The following is a 21301-nucleotide window of genomic DNA, read 5'->3' as shown; positions in this document are numbered from 1 at the left end:
CGCTCCACTTGTATCCCGTTTTTCATGTTGGATCCCATAGGATAAAATGTACAGAACTGCTTACAGTAAGAGTAGTAATACATCACCAGGAAGCGCCAGCTGAATAAGGCGCTGGCGACCATGTCAAGTCCAGTCAGAGTCTTGGAATGTCACAGAAATCTCAGTGCAGTGGCCCGAGACAATGGGACACAGTCACTTTCCTGCGTCTTCATGTGCAGTTACCATCTGTTGTGTCTACTGAGCGCAGTGATAAATATCATTAACTGTAGCATTAAATGAGTGATGACATTTCTCAAGATGCTGACTGGTGATTGAGTCACAACATTTCGAGCCCAAGGAAATTCCTAGACTTTTTCTACTTGTTTGTATTATTAGAAAATGTACCTCTTCTGAACAGATCAAGCCACAAGAGGTTCTCTTTGTGAACTGTAGGACCAGCGAGGACCACATCACGTCAAATAAATCTTACCCATGTACATACACAAGGACTGTATCCTGGTTTACCTGCATCGAGCAATCAATTTCCATTCATTCCACGAATAAAATCATATTTCATGTCTCCCCTACACCAGAAAAGCGGCTTTAAACGCTACAAGGCTGCGTTTGTGACTTTTTAAATGCAATTTTTTAAAAGAAAAAAAAAGCTGCAAGTGCCTCTTTTTACACCGCCCTCGCCACTTTTCCAAAAGGATGCATGGCAAGTGTGGGGAAGGGACGTGGCCAGCATGTGGACAGCACAGAGATGATCCATCTGTATGTCCGTTCTGTAAAAACATAGAACATACTCAGCCGTAAAATATAGACCATAGACCCTTTGCAGTCCAAAAATACGGATGCGACACGTATGCTATCTGCATTTTGCGGATCCACAATCTGCGGACTGCAAAATACATACGATTGTGTGCATGAGGCCTTCCACTATTATCCAGATTCTCTACCTCTAGTATGTACATCCCAAGGGGCACACACCCTGACGGTAGGGGTCGCCCGCACTCTTCCCATGCCATGTAGCGGTGTATGATTATAGCCCTGATGGAAAATATTTGGTACTTGGAATAGGAACATTGACAAACAGTGTCTTACTAGATATAGCAACATTTCTTGCCTAACTACAAGACCTTATACAGTCGGGGGGGGGGGGGGGGGAGGCTGTGCAGAGGCACATGAAGTCCTTGGAGTTGTAGGCACCTGTTGTGCTGCCACATGGTATTCATCATATGGCCATACGGACAGTTTTCCTGATGAAGTTTTAGAAGCCCAAATTAAGACTGGATCATAAAAGTAGGGTAAATATAAAGGACAGATTAGGCTACTTTCACACTTGCGGCAGAGTGATCCGGCAAGCAGATCAGTCACCGTGATCCGGCAATCTGCATGCAAACGGACAGCATTTGTAGACCTATCCGAATGCGGACCCGTCTTACAAATGCATTGCAAGAACGGATCCTCCTCTCCGGATGTCATCCAGAGAAACTGATCCGTTATATATTTTTTTTCACATTTTTACCGGTCTGCGCATGGACTGATCCGACATTGCAGTATTTTTAATGCCGGATCCGGCACTAATACATTTCAATGTAAATTAATCCAGATCCAGCATTCCGGCAACTGATCCAGAATTTTGGACGGAGATAATAGTGCAGCATGCTGTGGAATTTCTTCCGAACAAAACGCCGTTCAGTGACTGAACTGATGACATCCTGATGCATCCTGAACGGATTTCTTTCCATTCAGAATGCATATATACCTGATCAGTTCTTGTGGCCGTACCCTAATACATGTACATTTTTTAGCACCAAAGCTACTTTTACACTGGTGTTTTGAATTCCGTTTGTGAGATCCGTTTCAGGGCTCTCACAAACGGTTCAAAACGGATCAGTTTAGCCCCAATGCATTCTGAATGGATAAGGATCCGTTCAGAATGCATCAGTTTGGCTCCGTTCCGCCTCCATTCCGCTCTGGATGCGGACACCAAAACGCTGCTTGCAGCGTTTTGGTGTCCGTCTGGCGATGCGGAGCCAAACGGATCCGTCCTGACTTACAATGTAAGTCAATGGGAGCGGATCCATTTTCACTGACACAATATGGTGCAATTGAAAACTGATCCATCCCCCGTGACTTTCAATGTAAGTCAGGAAAGATCCGTTTTGACTTTGTTCTTCATAATGCAAACGGATCCGTTCTGAACGGATACAATCGTTTGCATTATAGATGCGGATCCGTCTGTGCAGATACCAGACGGATCCGCATCTAACACAGGTGTGAAAGTAGCCCAAATTGCTTATTCAACATCATTAGTAAAAAGAGTCTGGTACGGCAGTGACACACACATGGTGATGACATAGGAAGCCTGTGATGATCTGGCTATACAAGCAGGGGCTTATCTGTGTGATAGTCTGGACATAGCGTGTGAGTCATCACAATCATTATGTCATCAGTTCTGTGTCCCGGGATTGTCTGTCTTGCCTGCACTACATGATTCACAGGCGGCGTCTACCTCCATAATACTACATCTGAAAGAGTGGAACAATATAGAGCAAGAGAACAAAAACCTCATAGTCTAGCACGCTCTGGACTCACCTCCAAAATGTTTTCAGAATGTGTCTATAGCAAGAAACATCTGGATTAGGAATTACCAGAACAATGTCATGGCAGTGGCATGCTTATTCATGTCCAAGGCATTAGAAATAGACAAAAAAAGGGACTGCAGCCATCTGAAACGGCCAGGGCGCTCACTACTTTCACATCTGCGTTTCCTTTACGGTATTGAGATCCGCCATGGGATCTCAAAACCGTAGGGAAACGCTTCAGTTTTGTCCCCATTCATTGTCAATGGGGAGAAAACTGAACTGAACGAAACGGAGTGCACCAGAATGTATTCTCTTCCGTTTCGTTGCGTTCCCATGCCGCACACAAAAGCGCTGCAAGCAGCGTTTTTCAGTGCGTCATGGGATGTGGAGCAAGATGGATCAGGCATGAAACACAACGTAAATCAATGGCGACGGACACGTTTTCTCGGACACAAAAGAAAACGGATGCGGTGCCCATTGACTTATGATAGTTTTAGTGCCGGATCCATTTTTAGAGAGAATACACCTGGACCTGTTCAGAACGGATGAACTCGGTTGTATAATGATAACACAGGCGTTTTTTTCGGATCCCCTGCCGGATCGTGCAAAAGCGCAGATGAGAAAGTAGCCCGGGAGGTCTGATGCTGCATGAAGGAGAATGAAGCAGCAAAATGTAGACTGAATATGAAATGATAAAGGGGTTGTCCCAGCACAAGTACGTATCCCCTATCGGCACTCGAGAAGCCGAGCACATCACTTGCCTATCGGCTGTCCCATAGAGCTGACTGGAAAGAGCGTGTGACCACCGCTCTATAATCTCCGGCACCTCACTCTGGTAATCAGTCAGATCCTCACCAATCAGATATTTATCCTCTATCTATCCTGTAGATAGGAGACACATTCTCATGGCGGGACAATGATCCCTATCAAGAAGGCAACATAAGAAGCACAAGACCTAAATAATACAGCCTATTCCTTGTACACTGATCAACCATAATGTAAGTGGTTACTAAAGCAGACAGGTCCTCTCTAAGGCCTCATGCACACGACCGTTGTTGTGTTCCGTTCCGCAAAATGGGGTTCCGTTGTTCCGTGATCCGTTTTTGTTTCCGTGTGTCTTCCTTTATTTTTGGAGGATCACCAGACATAAAGGAAAGTAAAAAAATATCTAAGACAGGTTTGCCATGCAAATGATTAAAAAAAAACGGACGCGGACGCGCAGACGCGGATGATATTCTTGTGTGCCTCCGTGTTTTTTAGCGGTCCCATTGACTTGAATGGGTCCGCAAACCGTTTTCCACGAAAATAATAGGACAGGTTATATTTTTTTGATGGACTGGAACCACGCATCACAGACACGGATAACAAACGGTGCATTAGCCGAGTTTTCAACGGACCCATTGAAAGCCAATGGGTCCGCAGAAAATCACGAAAAACGGCACAACGGACACGGAATAAAACAACGGTCGTGTGCATGTGGACTAAAGGTGTTTTCTCATCAGACACCTTCTGCCATGGTCATCCATTCATCCTATGGGTTGATCTCTAGAGGTTAGTTTTGTTTGGCCATAAATTGGCCATATGCAGTTATACCACCCATACATATTAATAGCTGCCCGTGTAATAAATGCTTGCTTGGATCCACCAGAATAGTAACTCTTCTATTGGGGGAAAGTGTATTTTGCACATCAGTCAGATTTACCAGTCCTCTAGATAGAAAAGTGGTCTAAGTAATGGTGCCATCCAGTCATGTGAAATCCTAAACCAGGGGGATCGACAACATGGAACTCTGTAACCTTCTACTCCATGAAAGGAGCTCAGCAAACAAACTGGGTTTATTATATCACGTGTATGAAACCCAAGGACATATCTTCAAAACATGTAAAAGGTCTGCAAAGTAGGACAACGTGTCTGGGGTTAGGGAAGGAAAATCATTGCCCAAACCAGCTGGCATGTACAGCATGTTATTAGGGGCCTTACTCATACTCTCGGATGGTCTGAAAGCAAAAGTCGTGGAATATACATGGTTGTGGATCCAGGGATTTGTTCTGATTGCCATTCTGGAGATGGAAAATACATTTTCCCCCTAATGTGAGGGATTTTAATCTGACCCATGAGGGTTGGACTGGATGGACTACTATAACGTCATGAACTATGTGACTCTGATTGGTAACACAAGGCAGATTCTTTATAGATTTCAGGATCTATAAAATGCGGGTGATAATGCGCCAGGACGGACACTGTCCATAAATCATGTTTTTGTTGATTATTTTTTTTCGATGTCAGCATCTAGATTTAATAAAAACGTATACAATCCTGCTATTTTTTCACTGACCACTAGGCCTAATAATAGGTCATGATTTCCTTTTAGCAGCCATTATCATTATCACCACAGTCAGAATTACAATGACAGATAACACCTCTATAGAGATAACACAGAAAGCACTGTTCCAGGTCACAGTATATGCCACGACAACTCTCCCAAGTAAGGCTGCGTTCACGCCAGAGATGATCCGGAATAAATGCCAGCTGTCGGCCAGAAAAAACCCGGCCGGTTCACTGCTGGACCTCATTATAGTCAATGAGGACCTGGTGGTGAACTAGAAAATCCAGCAATGCTGCCGATGTGAACAAGGCCTAAGTCAATGGGTTAGCTCCTCTGCATTGTGTCTATGACCCATATAGCTGCTCTCAAGAGACAGGAGTCCTGGTGGCCAGTGTGAAAACTGCAGGATAATATACCATTGTTTTTAAAATATAGACATAGAAATTAAAAATAAACTCCCCAAAATTGTAACAAAATGACAGGTCATTCCCTTTCATGGAGCTTGTGTATTCTATACAGACGCAAGAGGCTACAATTTCACACCTCAATGACCACCTTTATGACATCCCTACAGGACGTATGTACAGGGGTTGTCCTGATGGGAACCTGGTTGGATGGCTTATTGTGGCACTAAGGTCCCCCATATAGTGCAAGTGTTCCAACGGCTGTGGAGAATTATAAATTCCCTACAAGACATTCATCCGTCTGCGGAAATATCCGAGACTACAGAATAAAACTAAGGGGGGGACTGTGATAATAACACCATATTAAGGGATTAAATGTAGGCAATTTATTAATATATTCTTTAAAAATGGATCCAAGGGCTCCCTACAATTTACAATCCATTCTACAAACCTTCAGTTTAGTAATGACAACTGTATAAGAAAAGGTCTAGAATGCGCTCCACGGGCACGAGGAATGAAGAATAATCCCTAATAGCGCACTTCTCCTCCCCTGGAACAGGTCTGAACCCCTCGAAGTCAGAGATCAGGTACAAGCACACGCTGGTCTCCTTCCAGAATCCAACCCTCCAAGTCCTCTCTCCAAGTTTCTGTAAGCACATCATTAGAAGGCCGTCTCTCTCATTCTCCTTCCCAACGTTCCTTAAGAACACATTCCTTCTGCCAGGAAACTTTGCCCGACTTTTTGTCTGCGGCAGAACCCAATTTCAAACAGGCACAGCGTGGATTCCTAGGCGAACCAGACCGTGTGCCTCCTACCATTGATTAACCAGCAGCACAGTCCATGCTAGTCATATCACAACGACACCAGTACAAATTCCTTACTGGGTGAACTGGAACTGACAATCCAAGCATATGTCTGCGGCCGGCTACCTGTTATCTGCAGTATAAACTGACAAACTATGACCGTTGTCAGGGGAAGCTGGAGTTGTCAGGATGTAGAGGCCCTAGATAATGGTCGGTATTGACATGATATCATACACTACACGGAGCTACGCTTTGTGATCCGAAAACTTTTCACCCACATGGGACATTCCTGAAGGAATGCTGTATGAGGTTGGACAGGCTTCCCTCGTTATGAGCACAGAAGGTCATCGTTTTTGACATGTCTCATAATGTTCCCATATGCATTGACCGGAAGCAGCGTGGTCTCAAACCAGGAGCTGATGGAGTATTACCAGTGGGAGCATCGTCACCAGCGGCGCCTCCTCAGGTAACACAAAGTATTACAGGGTGGGGAACAGTTATCTAAGGATACTTTCATACTTGCGTTAAACTTTTACGGTATTGAGTTCCGTCCTAGGGACTCAATACTAGAAAAGAAACTGATCAGGTATATCCTAATGCATTCTGAATAGAGAGCAATCCGTTCAGTATGCATCAGGATGTCTTCAGTTCAGTCACTGTACGGTTCTTGGATGGAGAAAATACTGCAGCACGCTGCGGTATTTTCTCCGTCCAAAATTCCAGAACACTTGCCGGAATGCCAGATCCGGCATTATTTTCCATTGAAATGCATTAATGCCGGATCCAACCCCAAGTGTTCCGGAAAAACGGATCCGGTTTTGCGGTCTGCGCAAACCTTTAAAAATGTGAAAAAGATAAATACCGGATCCGTTTTTCTGGATGACAACCGAAGAGACGGATCCGGTATTGCAATGCATTTGTGAGACGGATCCACATCCGGATCAGTCTAAAAATGGTATACGTTTTCACACAGATTGCCGGAATCCAGCGACGCTAGTGTGAAAGTAGCCTTAATAGATAGATAGATAGATAGATAGATAGATAATAGATAGATACATAGGATATAGATGATAGCTAGAACCTATTTATCTAATATCTATCCATACATACATGTACAGTATACATAATATATACACACAATGTATTAGTATAAATGATACATATACTACTAGAGAGGAGAGAAAGTCTTGTAAGAAGCAGTGAGGGCAGCAGGAGGTATGGGCTTTGTGCAGAGCGTCTTACCTCAGCTGGGTGCACCCTCCTGTGTGAGGCCGGCAGCTCCTGGCAGCAGGTAGGTACCGTGCAGCTCAGTCACAGAGAAGTAAGTTCATGACTCAGTGATTCTCCAGAAAGCAGCCGTGAGTCCCGCTGCACTTTCACAATAAGAGTCCTCCTCCCCCTGAGCGGGATTCCTGCCCGTGTGTAACAAGGAGGCGTAGCTGCAGAGCTGCACTCCCCGGCCGGCCGGCTCCCTCAGGAAGCCCTGTCACTGCAGCAGCTGCCAGTCCTGGAGGGAGGACCCAGCACGGCTGCCAGTCCTGAGACGGCTGCCAGGGTCTGCCAGTCCTGGAGGGAGACGTCTGCCAGGGTCTGCCAGTCCTGGAGGGAGACGGCTGCCAGGGTCTGCCAGTCCTGAAGGGAGACGGCTGCCAGGGTCTGCCAGTCCTGGAGGGAGACGGCTGCCAGGGGCTGCCAGTCCTGGAGGGAGACGGCTGCCAGGGTCTGCCAGTCCTGGAGGGAGACGGCTGCCAGGGTCTGCCAGTCCTGGAGGGAGACGTCTGCCAGGGTCTGCCAGTTCTGGCGGCTGATGCACGTGTAGTATCCTGTCAGCCAGCTGTAAATGTTCTTCATTCTTCTGTCAGGCTATAAAAACACCTATCCCCAGCTGGGTGACAACCAATATGGCCACTGCTGGAATAGGGGTGTCTCCAGCTTCCCCAAAAGCAGACACAATGAGAAACAGCTGCAGTTTTATAGAACGTCTATGGCAGAACCCAGAAGACCCAATTGTAGGTTAAGGTGGTCCAAGGTGACAGATGTGGCAGAGCATTGTAGCCACCATTATAGATGGAAATCCCTTGGCAAGTGTGAACATAGCCTTATACGTGGAATCAGATATCGGTGGCGGTGCCGCACAGCTGTATTTCTACAGACACATCTACTGCTGGGACACGAAACGTGGTCCATTACTTATCAATTTTGTCAGAATAACAGCAGAATTACATTTTTAAAAGGTTGACATTAGAGATGACCGAAGCACATCCAAGTCGCTTCGTTCATAACTTCGGATTAATACTGTACAGAGATCCGTCTCCGTACAGTATTAAAATGTATGGCCTCCGATGAGCTGAAGTTAGTTATTCGCGAAGGCGCACGTGACTTCATTAAATAACCAGTAATTTATTTTGAAAGTGGAAAACTACTTTAAAACCGGACTCTGCTTCTGTTCCATACTGTGGCGCAGGTGCAGTAAATTGTGCTGCACTGTGGTATTTGGTTTAGCCGGGGCGGTTTTAGTTCCCAGGCCGCCCCTGCACACAGCTGCAGATTTTCTGCATGTGGCCTTGAACTCTCTATGAATAAGACTACTTTCACACTAGCGATTCTATTTTCCGGTATTGTCCGATATTGTCAATGGGGACAAAACGTAACTGAACGCTCCAAAATGCATTCCGTTCTCATACCGGAGAGCGAACCACAGCAATAGAAAACGGATCCGTCCTCTATTGACTTTCGATGGAGTTCATGACGGATCCGTCTTGGCGATGTTAAAGATAATACAACCGGATCCATTCATAACGGATGCAGATGGTTGTATTATCAGTAACGGAAGCGTTTTTGCTGAGCCCTGCCAGATCAGGCAAAAACGCGAGTGTGAAAGTAGCCTGCACATATATGTCATAGTATTCCGACTTGGATTTTCCTGTGTGTGAGCATGCCCTTAAAGGGGTTGTGCCAAGTATTAAAGTTATCCCCTATCCATAGAATAATGGATAAGTAACTGATCACTGGGGATCCGACGGTTGGGATCCCCCCACAGATCCTGAGAACGGGGGTGCTTTGTTCCCGTCCTAACGTTGAGGCAGGCAGAGCATGCGCTGTCTGTTACACTCATGCTCTGTGGTACTCAAACAGGACAGGAACATGGGACCCCCACAGATCACTTAATCATCCCCTATAATACCGATTAAGATAACTTTCACACTTGGTACAAATCACTTAAAGTAGGCAGGTCAGCCATACCATCTGCTGTGCAGGCCACATGCCCCTTCCAGCCTGAGGCCTTAGTAAGAGTGCCTTTTCTGTTCAAAACGTGTAGGTTTGTACTAGGGGCCACATTTAGATGACGGTAGTAATAAAGTCCCATAGCCAGTGGCGTACATAGAGAAGTAAGGGCCCCATAGCCAGGATCAAACTAGGCCCCTCACACAGGACAGAAGGGTTTCTGCCTAAAGCCCTTGGGCCAAGTTTTCACCCAAAATGGGCCCCCTCTTGCCCTGGGCCTGATAGCAGTCGCATGGTCTGCCACTATGATAGTTACGCCCCTGCCCATAGCTAGCAGAGAGACGCCGGTCTCTCCATAACTTCGGCGCTCCAGCGCCAGTTCTAAATGTAAGACCGCTTCCTTGCTGTGTTACATTTAGACCACCTAAAACAGGCGTAGAAAATGATGAAAGAGACGGCCCACAACACGCCTACAATTTTAGACCTCGCGTCAGCGGGGAAAAGATAGCGGCGCAACTAACCATTGTGCCACCACCTGAAATATGCCTAATTTAGGTGTATTTCAGGTTAATAAATGACCCCCTATGTTTTTAATCATCACTTTTTCTATGAATTAATAAAGGAATTTTAGGATTTTCACAATTTCCAGTGCTGGACCTTTTTGCTCTGAGCCCTTCGATGCCTGTATCATCTGTACACTGCCTCATAGGCTTCAAGCCTAGTGCCTGTTTGCTGTGAGGGTGAACAGCAGGGCAGGAAGCCATGGGCTCTTGTGCCCACCACAGTATTCACCTGTATCACCGTCCTGAAAATGGTGATACAGTTGAGGCCGGGTAAATAAGTACCTGATGCTCGTATCGTTAATTAATGCTAGGGGTGTCAGACTATTATGTACCCGACTATTATGTACCAGGAAATTTCCCTGTAGGGTCTATGGCAGGTCCACCCTGCGCACAGCTAAAGGAAGCGACACTAATAAAATTACATTAGAGAACTGCTATTCACATTACAGGACATAGGGACGCAGAGCAGGAACATCATTCAGGTGAAGAAATAGATGTTTTGGTTCTACGAAGACTCCAGAGCTGCAATCCTCTTGATATACAGTATGATGCTTCTTGCTTAGTGGAAGCTAAGAGCACCCATTATACTGGTCCCAGTTACACTCTTTACTCTGGTACTGGGGGGCTGGATTGCGGGTGCATAATAAACCTTCTTCATGTCTCGTGTAGATAACGGTATGTTGTATGTACACTATGTGACGTAATGTAAGTGTCGCTATCCTAGTACAGAGATGGTACTCTTTAAAATACATTTTTGTATACAGTGTGGGACTCTCCTTCACCCCATATTTCTAGCTGGTATGGTGACCATGGTGCATCAGCACTTTTCATACAGCTCTGAATGTATTGGAGTATATTTCTTATATAGGTCGCATAGGTGGGGGACAGAGCGTTGCTTGGAGAGTCTCTTTAAAAGAACTGCTGTGACTGTGGGCAGTAAGTAATCCCCCAGCTCCCAGGACACAAAGGTTCATGTGAAACTTTAGTAAAGGCAATGGTTTGCTGTGTATTAATAGAACAGACGCTGTCATCATCTTCCGATAATAGTAATAGCGAACTCCTACTGATAGCTAAAAAAAACAACGACACAAAGTCCCGTTGGAATAAATTGCTGGCCAACCAGTGAGTTTGTCAGACATTCATGACAGTGAGTAGTGGTGGTGGTGGTGGTAAAAGAACATGCCTTGGACATTACAGCCCCATCACAGAATGACACGAGATGGTTTAAAAGTTATAGCCTCACCAGTGGGCCCAGTGTAGGAACTATGGCACTCCTGCCAGTGTACTGACACTCTTACAGATAAGCCCTTGTGCCTATGTAAAATGTAGGGCACATCACACTGGCAGCAGCATGGTGCCTGTAGGACCCCATCAACAGAACCCTGATGATCTGTCCTACACCTTCAATGCCAGCCAAATGCTCATCAACGTCTGTCTCTCCCACTCCTCCATGCACATACACATTCTGCTTGGCTGAGAGGAGAACCCTGCTACCAGACACCTCTGGAGGTAGCTTATCTCCTATCCCTCTGTTTTCTGACTATCAGGGAGAGTTGGGAGCCCCCTATACACATCCAGGTTCTAATGTGTATGGGGGATGGGGGAGATAAGGATCGGACAGGTTGGATTAAGTTGCCCCATCCTTTGGTTAATGGGAAGAGGATTCTTCTCTGGAAGTGGCTTTCTCCCCTTCCCCCCATTCACTACATGTGCATGCTGGGCTGAGCTGAGTGTGCATATGTGTAGAAGGATCAGGGGAGAGAGCTGTCAACTTTATTCTTCAAGTGATTACATCAGTTACACTCAGTTCACACCTTGGTTCTTCTGATGGAAGCTGCTGCTGATGTATGCCGCTGCCTAGACATACAGGCCCTAATTTATAATACCTTCACTCCAGAATTCTGGCATCCAAAAGTCGCAAAATAGGGCTTTGGCAACTTTTTGAACTTGCGCAAAATTCCAGTTTTGAAATATGGATGAGAAAGTGGGCGTGGTTAGCTATGTTAATGAGCTTCACTCCAGATTTATCACTGAGACTTTTTATAAAGTCGGAAAAAAGTCACAATCTCATTTCAGTAGGAGGATGAAGCAGGAAAACTGATGTATCTTTTCTAGACAGAAGTGTTAGGTTTAAGGATAAGACACATTTATCAAACTATGACATTTCATAAATGTGGCACAAAGTACGCCAACACAGACTGAAGCAAAACTGACTTCAAATATTCCCCTTATTGCAAATAAGACGTGTTCTGCATGGTATACTTTTTTTTAACTGTGTTTCTCTATATGCAAGTTCTGCAGACTACTTCTATATTCTTAAATAGGTATGCCGATGCATACTCACCTAATGTTTTGGAATATGCTGGCCACATGGGGGCCAATAGATTCATCCCACACGTGTTCCCATATAATGAACAAACGTAAAGAAACAACTTGTACATCAGCCCCACTATAAGCCTCCATAACATGACAGAGGAAGTGACTAACACTGACTATCTTGTCACAATGTCCCCTACCAAGGGTGCGAGTGAACGGGAACATTCTAGAACTTGATATGTTGGAAGCGAGAAAAATGGGCAAAAGATCTGTGCAATTTAAAAAAGGGACAAATTGCGATGGTTAGATGACTGGGTCAGTGCAGCTCCAAAATGGGAGGTCTTGTGGGGTGTTCCCAGGATGCACTGGTTAGTACCTACCACAAGTGGTCCAAGTAAGGACAACCAGTGAACTGGTAACAGGGTGATGACCACCCGAGATCCCACAGAGGTAAAATAGCAGAACAGATTTCCGTAAAAATGTGCCAATGCTGACCCCTTTCTGTGCCTACATTGAGTATTTGATCATCAAATGGATCATAGAGCAGTGAAAGAAGGTGGTCTGATCTTATGAATCATGTTTTCTTTTACATCATGTGGACGGCTGAACGTGTTTGCATCCCACACCTATGGTACCAGGATCTACTATGGGAAAAAGACAAGCCAGTTGAGGCAGTGTGATGCTCTGGGTTATATGCTGTTGGAAAACCTTGGGTTCTGGCATTCATGTGCTTGTTACTTTAACACATACCACCTACATAAACACTGTTGCAGAGCAAGTATACTTCTCATGGCTATAATATTCCCTACCGGCTGTAGACCCTTTCAGCAAGATAATGTATCATGCCACACAACAAAAATTGTTTTAAAAAAAAGGTGTAGACTTGGCCTCCACATTCCCCCGATCTCAATCCAATCGAGCATCTGTAGGATGTGGTTGAAAAACAAGTCCAGTTCATGGAGGCTGTACCTCCAAACTTACAGAACTTAAAGGATCTGCTGCAAACACCTTGGTGCCAGATACCACAAGACATCTTAAGAGGTCATATGGAGTCCATGGCTCACCGGATCAGAGCTGCTTAGGCAGCACAAGAGGAGTCGAGACATTTTGCTAATGAGTGCATATGATATAAAGGAATAATGACATATTCTAGGCAATAGGTTCTCAACTCCTGGTATAAACCCTGGGATCTATTGGCCCACAGATCTGTAGCATAGATTCAAGGACCTCAAGTCTCATCTTTGCAATTTTATTCTAACCGGACTACAACCTGGGGTTGTAACAGGACAGAATGGTACATAAGCATCTCGGAGGTACGGTAAGTCTCTTTTCCAGATGTTCTTGTTCTATGGGTCTTAGGCCAATGTTTTATGGACATAATAGTTGGTGCCGTCATGAGAACACTGCAGGCAGTAGATTTAGAGGGCCACTATGGCTAACAATGTAAAAGGTGATCATGCCTGAAACAAGGCAATGTCATTAGGCATAGCACTGTATTCACAGTTTTAACTGGTCATAGCCTTGGAGTGTACTTGGTTGATAAGCTCTTTGGTCAGTAGGTGCTGGACTCAGCTTGATCCAGCATGAACGCAGTGCACACGACAGGCTAGCCACAGAAAGCGCATCCATAGAGAAGACTGCATATCTTTGTAAATGGGGATAAAACAGGATATATTATATATGGACATATGACATATTATAAAAGCTATTTATATTAAAATATAACATAAGAGAAGACAAATCTACAACATCTGAGTATAAATTTGAATGCACATGCCCATAAGTAGGAATTCCATCAAAAATATAAAACTGTCTATACAAGAACATTAGTAAATAAAGAGAGGACTAGTTAATGTTAGTCCACGTTTAGGAATTATGTTTTACTCATAGAGATATTGTATTTTCTGAGAGATTTTTTCCACACTGGTTGCCGCCCTTGAATTACCGTAGCTAGTCGATAAGCAAACATAATTAACTTAGAGTTCTGTGTTTCTTTCCTATTTACTTATATAATATACCTGTAGGCGATTTTACAGTTTGGAAGTAAAGCCTTTTTTAAGGTTCGTATTATGGAGTTGCTGGAATTCTCATTTAAAGGGACACTTATATCAGCAATTGATTTTTTTCAACCCATTCATAGAAAATATATTTTTTAGAATTTTTGGCTGTTTTTCTTTTTCATTTTGGCACTCCTATGCCATTGAAAATCAAAGTAGTTGGCCACTGTAGTACTGTAAACACTAATGCGCTGCCACGGTACATGCTCAATGACAGTCCCCCAAGCTGTATCTGCTCCAGTCACACTTATTTAAGGTGTTTTGTGCTCCCCATATGTGCGGTTTTCCTCTCTCAGTGCAGGTAGGTGGGTGGGACTGTAACATCACATGATACGTCCTGTCTTGCCTCGCTCCTTCAACCTCCATAATTTAGAGAGGTATGGATGAGTATATAAAATGTAGGGGCTGCGCATGCCCCGGTCCTTTGATGCAGAGCATGCACAATATACACTGAAGGATGGGAGCACACAGAGAGCAGAGGAGGAGTGGGTCAGGTGACACTGCCATGAAGATGTTATCTCAAGGGTAATCAGCGCAATAATTGTATGTGTAGAATTGGAATAACAGTTTCACAGCTGTATTGTTTTTATTTTTTTATAGGCCTGGAGAAATATGCCTACAGAAGAGCAATGCATTGATCAGCATAATGTCTGATGCTCTTATTGAATCACTTATCCTCCTTCCCTTTCTGGTCAGATTGAATGGTCTAGTGGGAAAGTCAAGCGAGGCTATTTGCCGTGCTAAAAGTCCAAACAAAAGAGAAAATTAAAGACCCAGGATAGGACGTAGAATACACAAAGTGACTTCAAAAAATATACATAGATATACAGAAAACTATCTACCTGTTTTTTGTAAAAAAATAAAATTAAAAACTAAAACAAAAAACATAGAATATTCACATAAAGGCTGTAAATATGTGATGATAAAATGTTTCTGAAAAAGTCCCTCTAAGCCCAATAACGTGCCCTCCTTATTGCGTGGAATGCAGCTAGTCCTATTTGCCGTACATCAGGGAAATTACTCTAACACTTCCCCCTCCCCAGTTAAAATCCTCAACTGGAAAAAGTGTGGACCAACCAGCTACATGTTTGAGTTAATCATCTGCTTTTAGTTCATTACTCAGCAATGACTTAACATGCCGGGGTAACTGAGGTTTAGTCACAGATGATCAGAGGCCAAGTAGTGAGCTTTTTATAGCACTATACGGTCACACACAGGAAAGGATAGAAGATTCTTACATCCATGACATCAAATGGTCACAGAAGGTCACACTAAAATAACTCTGCAAATGTTGAATATTAGGTTATCTGGGTTAATGATAGCAGTTTCCAGAGAAGAAGGGGATATTGACTCAGCCTTGTAAAGTTTGCTGTATACAGGCCCTGTATATCAGTAGGAGAACATTCTCAGCCAAATGTTTTCTTATCCAACCAAGAAAACATTGAAGGGGTTGTACCATCTCAGACATTGGGGTCCTCTGGGACCCGCACCTATACTTACAAAGGAACCGGCAAAGTCCCGGAGGGCGCACCGCACATGTGCAGATGCCCTCCATCCATTCTAATGGGAGCGCCGAAAACAGCCAAATCCAGCTATTTCTGTCAGCCCCACAGAAGTGAATGGAGCGGTGGCCACACTTAGAATGGAAGACAATGGGAAGTATAATAAAGTATAAACCAAAGAGAAAAAAGTCTCTGATACGTTGCCTGGACTCTTGGGGCTGCAGGTCCTAGAGAGTGACGTGGGTCAAAGTCACCATATAATTCACTGTGTTTCTTGTATAGGACTGCGCTCCAAGTTTTCTGGGATCCCTCTTTACACCATAAGGCTCCTTGTTAACCCAAACATGGAAAAATGTAGATTTAACAGAAGCTTCTCCCCTAATCCACACAACCTGTAGAATACCAAGGGGTCGCAAGATAGTGAAGCACTTCCTCGTGCATTTCAAATAAAATTCATTTATTATACTCACAAGCATCCACTTGCAAAAGGCATAATTGCGAAACCTGGGTCGGGCAGCGTGATGATTTTATATTTGTGATATGCCTTTTGCAAGTGGATGCTTGTGAGTATAATAAATTAATTTTTATTTGAAATGCACGAGGAAGTGCTTCACTATCTTGCGACCCCTTGGTTTTCTACAGGTTGTGTGGATTAGGGGAGAAGCTTCTGTTGAATCTACCTTTTTTCCATGTCCGGGTTAACAAGGAGCCTTATGGTGTAAAGAGGGATCCCAGAAAATTTGCAGCGCAGTCCTATACAAGAAACACAGTATAATAAAGTATAGAATGGGACCTATCAGACGTTGGGGGCATATCCTAGCGATATGTCCCCAATGTCTCAGATGGCACAACCACTTTAATAACTCAGAGAAAGGTGTAAAGTAATATATACGGAATATACCAGTTATTAATCTTTATAGTAAAACATTATAGTATAAGAAAAAAATTACACCATCTTAAAGGAATTCTGTCACCTCGTTTTAGCTTATAGAGATGCGGACATGCACGGCTAGATCGCCGCTAGCATGTCCGCAATATACTTGTCCCATATCTCTGTGTGCTTTTGTTGTGTTTAAAAAATGATTTTATAGATATGTAAATGAGCCTGGCAATGTGCCCAAGGGGCTGTACTAACCTTCCTGGTGCCCAGCCACGCCCCCCTGTGAAGGAGCCCAGCACCGCCTGCGTCCTCCGAATCTCCTCCTAGCTCACAGTTAGATCTTCGTAATCTCGCGATGCGCGAGCTCACGCATGCGCAGTTCCAGTATATTGTTCCTTCCCTGTGCTGGCATCAGCCTCAGGGAAGGAACTGCGCATGTGCGAGCTTGTGCATCCTGAGATTACGGAGATCTAACTGTGAGCTAGGAGGAGATTCGGAGGACACAGGCGGTGCTGGGGCTCCTTCACAGGGGGGCGGTGCTGGGCACCAAGAGGGTTAGTACAGTCCCTTGGGCACCTTACCAGGCTCATTTACATATCTATAAAATCATTTTTTAAACACAATAAAAGCACACAGCCCAATAGGACAGGTATATTGTGGACATGCTAGCGGCGATCTAGCCGTGCATGTCCGCAGCTCTATAAGCTATAATGAGGTGGCAGAATCCCTTTAAAAAATACTTTGTGCGCACTGCTTGACTGACGTGGTGCTCTCATGTGCTGGTATGCCATAGCTCTGCGCTGGGAAACCAATTTATACTGTATATGACAAGATATACTTAGGTGCATGTGAACTAGCACACAGCAGCAGGATCCTGAAAGATATGTAAATCATGGAGCAATTCACAACTGTGCCCACTGTGTCCATAGCCATTTATACAGATCTCACTTGCATAAAAGAAAGTACCATACATCCTTTAAGGGGTTGTACCACTAAAAACACTTTTAACTAATCCAAAGGATAAGGGATAAGTGCAGGGGGAACTATAATTCATAGGCCCCACAGCACAATAAGATGGAGCCCCAAACATCTAGTGTAAGATAATTAAATCAGCAGCATAAGTATAAAAATTCTAGGTATGTAAAAAGGCACAATATATCAGGCACATTATAGCAAAAAGACACCATAATGTTATTTCCCACAAAAAGTAAAATGTCCTTTCACCTGATTAGGCCCCGTTAAAGTCTGGGTCCCATGGCAAGTGCGGTTGCTGCTATGACCATAGTTATGCCCATGGATAAGTGTTTTATTCCAGGGGGTCCGACTATTGGAACCTTCAGTGATCACGAGAAAGGAGGTCCGTAAGTGCCAAATTGCCCATTGAGAATGGAGTGGTGGTGTGCATGTATGTCCACTGATCTGTTCACTTCCATGGGACTGCCGCGAGCACTGTACTTGTCAGGACCACAGAGGAGATTGGATTGGTGGACACAAATGCACTCCATACTCATGGGGCAGTTTACCAGCACTTGCTAAGCTGGAGGTTCAAGCGGTCAGAGCGATCAAACATTTATCCCCTGTCCCGTGTTATGGGTGGTGCAACCCCTTTAAGTAGTGACAGAGTGTCAGGAATACCCTAGATTAACTGTACTGGCACCAGCCTTGTGCCTGTAAACTATGTTGATGTTAAACAACATTTCTTTATCATTTCATGCCCGGTATTTCTCCTTCTTTCAACAGTGCCAACACCCATCATTGTTTACTCTGCACTTACACTCCTCAACATTGAAACTGCAACAACAAGAAGGAAAAGTTGTGGAATTCTGAAAATCATAGGATGTTAGTGATATGCAAATGATCAAGAAATGGAAACAAAATATTTGAAACATCTTGACTTATTCAGTATTGAGCACCGCATGAAGAAATACACACACTTACACGCCTTCGCATGCCATCAATGAGGTAATTAATGGTTGTGTGAGGAATGTTCTGCCACGCTGAATGTGCTTGGGTGAGCAAATCATCCGGATCCACTGCTGGCACACTAGAGGAAGTGCCGGCCTTTGCAATTGCCAACCCTGCAGGCCATGGTAGCATGTTTAGGCCAAGCAGGCTGCTCACAGTAGCATGAGCAACATGTCCCCTGGCATTGTTGTGTTGAAAAATGGCTTCTGGAACACTTTGGAGAAATAGCCACTAGTTCCATGACCAAATACATGTAACGCTGAGCTGTTAGTGTACCTGAAATGAAGACTAGATGGGTCAGGCTACTGTTTATTATGCCACCCCACACCGTAATCCCAGGATTAGGACCAGTGTGACCTGTGAGGGCCTCTACATGGCATTGCCCACATGATCTCCAGACCAATCTCCAGCTACCATTGTGTCCAATACAAAAGCAGGACTCATCACTGAAGAGGTTAGACCTCCTTTCCAGCCTCCATTGCCATCTTGCTGTGCACCATCATAGCCTTTGAGAGCGGTGGTGTGACGTCAGAGTAGCTAGACGTCTGGATCAGAGCCCAGTGACGTGCAAATGCCTTCTCATGGTTTGTGTACACACTGTTTGCTGCCCTAGGCTTGGAATATGACATCTAATTCCACTTGCAGTACAGAATGGATCACTACGCACCATTCAGATGATCTGTGCAGAAGTTTGACTCTGTGCACCGCTTGCTGTTATTCCAGTTTGTCTTTGTTCTCCCAACCACCTGGACACACAACATTGAACAGTGTTGACCTAGGCATGTAATGCTCTGCCAGAGTGATAAACCAACATCTCTCAGTTTAAGGATTCTGTCCCTGTCAGTTTGCGACAAGTGAAGATAACTGGCATGTCGATGAACACAATCATCCCACATGACATGATCCAATTTTTGAGGTTTCACATGGCTCTTCTTCTTTCAATCTGGGTTTTGTGTCCTTCCCACATGCCACAGATTGGAGCTAGGTGCTTGAAAATTTGATCATCTGCAGATCTTATGGTATATCGCTGAGTCGGCACTCCGGTATGCAGGGTGGTGCTCGCGTCTAGGGAAGGCGTCCCGAACAGCAATGAAGAGAATAGACCAGCACTAACTATGACTGTTGTAATACTCCTTAGTTACTTGTTTGAAAAAGGTGTTGGTTGAGCCAAAACACATCACTAATTGTATCTAACGTGACAATAAACTAAGGAGCGTTACAACAGTTTCAGTGAGTGCAGGTCTATTCTCTTCACTTTTGCAGATCTTTGAGACACCTGCTACTTCCCTGATCTGCATAACCTTACAGCTTGTCCTTCTTGGTGTTGTAGTTTCAATGTTGAGGAGTGTATAATGTATATGTGTGTGCACTATGGATACTGTGGCATGGTAACTTTGAATGTGTGTGTCTGCTGTAATCTGCTTAGTAGTGTGCTCACTTCTCATGTAAATCAGGGCTCATTACACTACAGACATGACGAGGATGCTGTATCATAGTGCTGCTATAAGTGCTTCTGTTTATATTTGAAGTCAAAAACGTCCACCGTCACTCTAAAACACGTTTTACTGTGAAATGAATGTACCAGCAGTTACAACCTTTGAATAGGTCCAGGGTAGAGGGCACATTTTTGTCCCATAGGTTTGTTTGGGATTGGAAGACTCAAAATATCATGCAAAAGTCAACAAAAGTTGTAATTCATTGTAATAACTGCATGGGATGACATTACTAGTAATGTTATACAAGGATGGCTCAGGTCCGACAGAATAGAAGGGTCTCCATAGGGCGGACCCCCCCATCATGTCCCAATGGGGCATACGGGTAGGGGTTGTCTCCATCATACAACCCCTACAATAATAATGTCAGTGTATCCTACATTTCGTTACCTTCTTAAGTATTTTAATACGTTTTTCAACAAGGTGGTCACCTCATGCAAGGTCATTTGATTCTAAACCAGAATCAAAGCCGTCTCAGCCTGGCTCCCGATTTTGTAGAATACTCAGCTTTACAAGACAAGGCTTCAGACTTAAGGGCTTAAGGTAAAAGAACAAACATGTTTTGTACAGACAGAGAGGATAAAAGTAGAAGAGATACTAAGATGGGTGTTTTTCTTTTTCTGTTTACTCTCAAGCCTGGAAAGAAAGCCCTGAGTTACACAAGCATTGCCGGCTCTAGCTTTCTCGAAATCCCCCAAAATAACTTGTATTCTGAAAATCCTGCACTCAATTCCTTATTTGGTTGCTGGTGCTGTTCTTTGTGTGCTTGGGACGTGCTGGGAAGGCTGGGCCGCCCCCTTCAGCTGCTATCCCACATCTCTCCATAGACACAAGCAGCAGGTCACCCTGACTCTCCATAGCCAATCACACAAGCACTTATGCCCATTTAAGGAGCACCTTTCCTTTCATAAATCCTAAAGCCTACAGGGAGCTCTGCGTGTTTGGAACGTATCCTTGTCTGTGCAAATGTGAATCAACTAACCTTTCCAGTGTGAGGAAATTCACATTTCTGCACGCCTTTTTGTTTGCTCTTTTCAGGCTGGAACTATGTGCCATAGTTTATCTATCGCTCAGCACAGTTTGCATGTCACTATCATTTTATAGTTTTCTTAATGCAAGTGCTTCAGCTTTCTGCTTTTTTATGCTATTCTTAATATAACGGTAAGTTCATATTGTCGTCACTACAGTAGATGCAC

At 44.3% G+C, this 21301-nt stretch overlaps 1 protein-coding gene across 4 annotated transcripts in view; it reads right to left on the bottom strand.

Moving 5' to 3' along the window:
* Positions 1-21301, bottom strand: part of PALLD (palladin, cytoskeletal associated protein) — a 328505-nt gene that overhangs the window by 75814 nt on the left and 231390 nt on the right. The window contains exon 1 of one of the 4 annotated variants that reach the window (XM_044297044.1): positions 7347-7527. The exons of the other annotated variants lie outside the window; for them this stretch is intronic. The gene's annotated coding sequence lies outside the window, so the exon portion shown is untranslated. Of the gene's footprint in view, positions 1-7346; positions 7528-21301 lie in introns of those variants that run through there. 4 annotated transcript variants of the gene reach the window in all.

The sequence above is a fragment of the Bufo gargarizans genome, chromosome 1 (genome assembly GCF_014858855.1).
Source record: "Bufo gargarizans isolate SCDJY-AF-19 chromosome 1, ASM1485885v1, whole genome shotgun sequence".
In the NCBI taxonomy this organism is placed as follows: domain Eukaryota; kingdom Metazoa; phylum Chordata; class Amphibia; order Anura; family Bufonidae; genus Bufo; species Bufo gargarizans.
The sequence above is the reverse complement of the archived record's forward strand: the minus strand, read 5'-3'. Positions and strand labels throughout refer to the sequence as shown.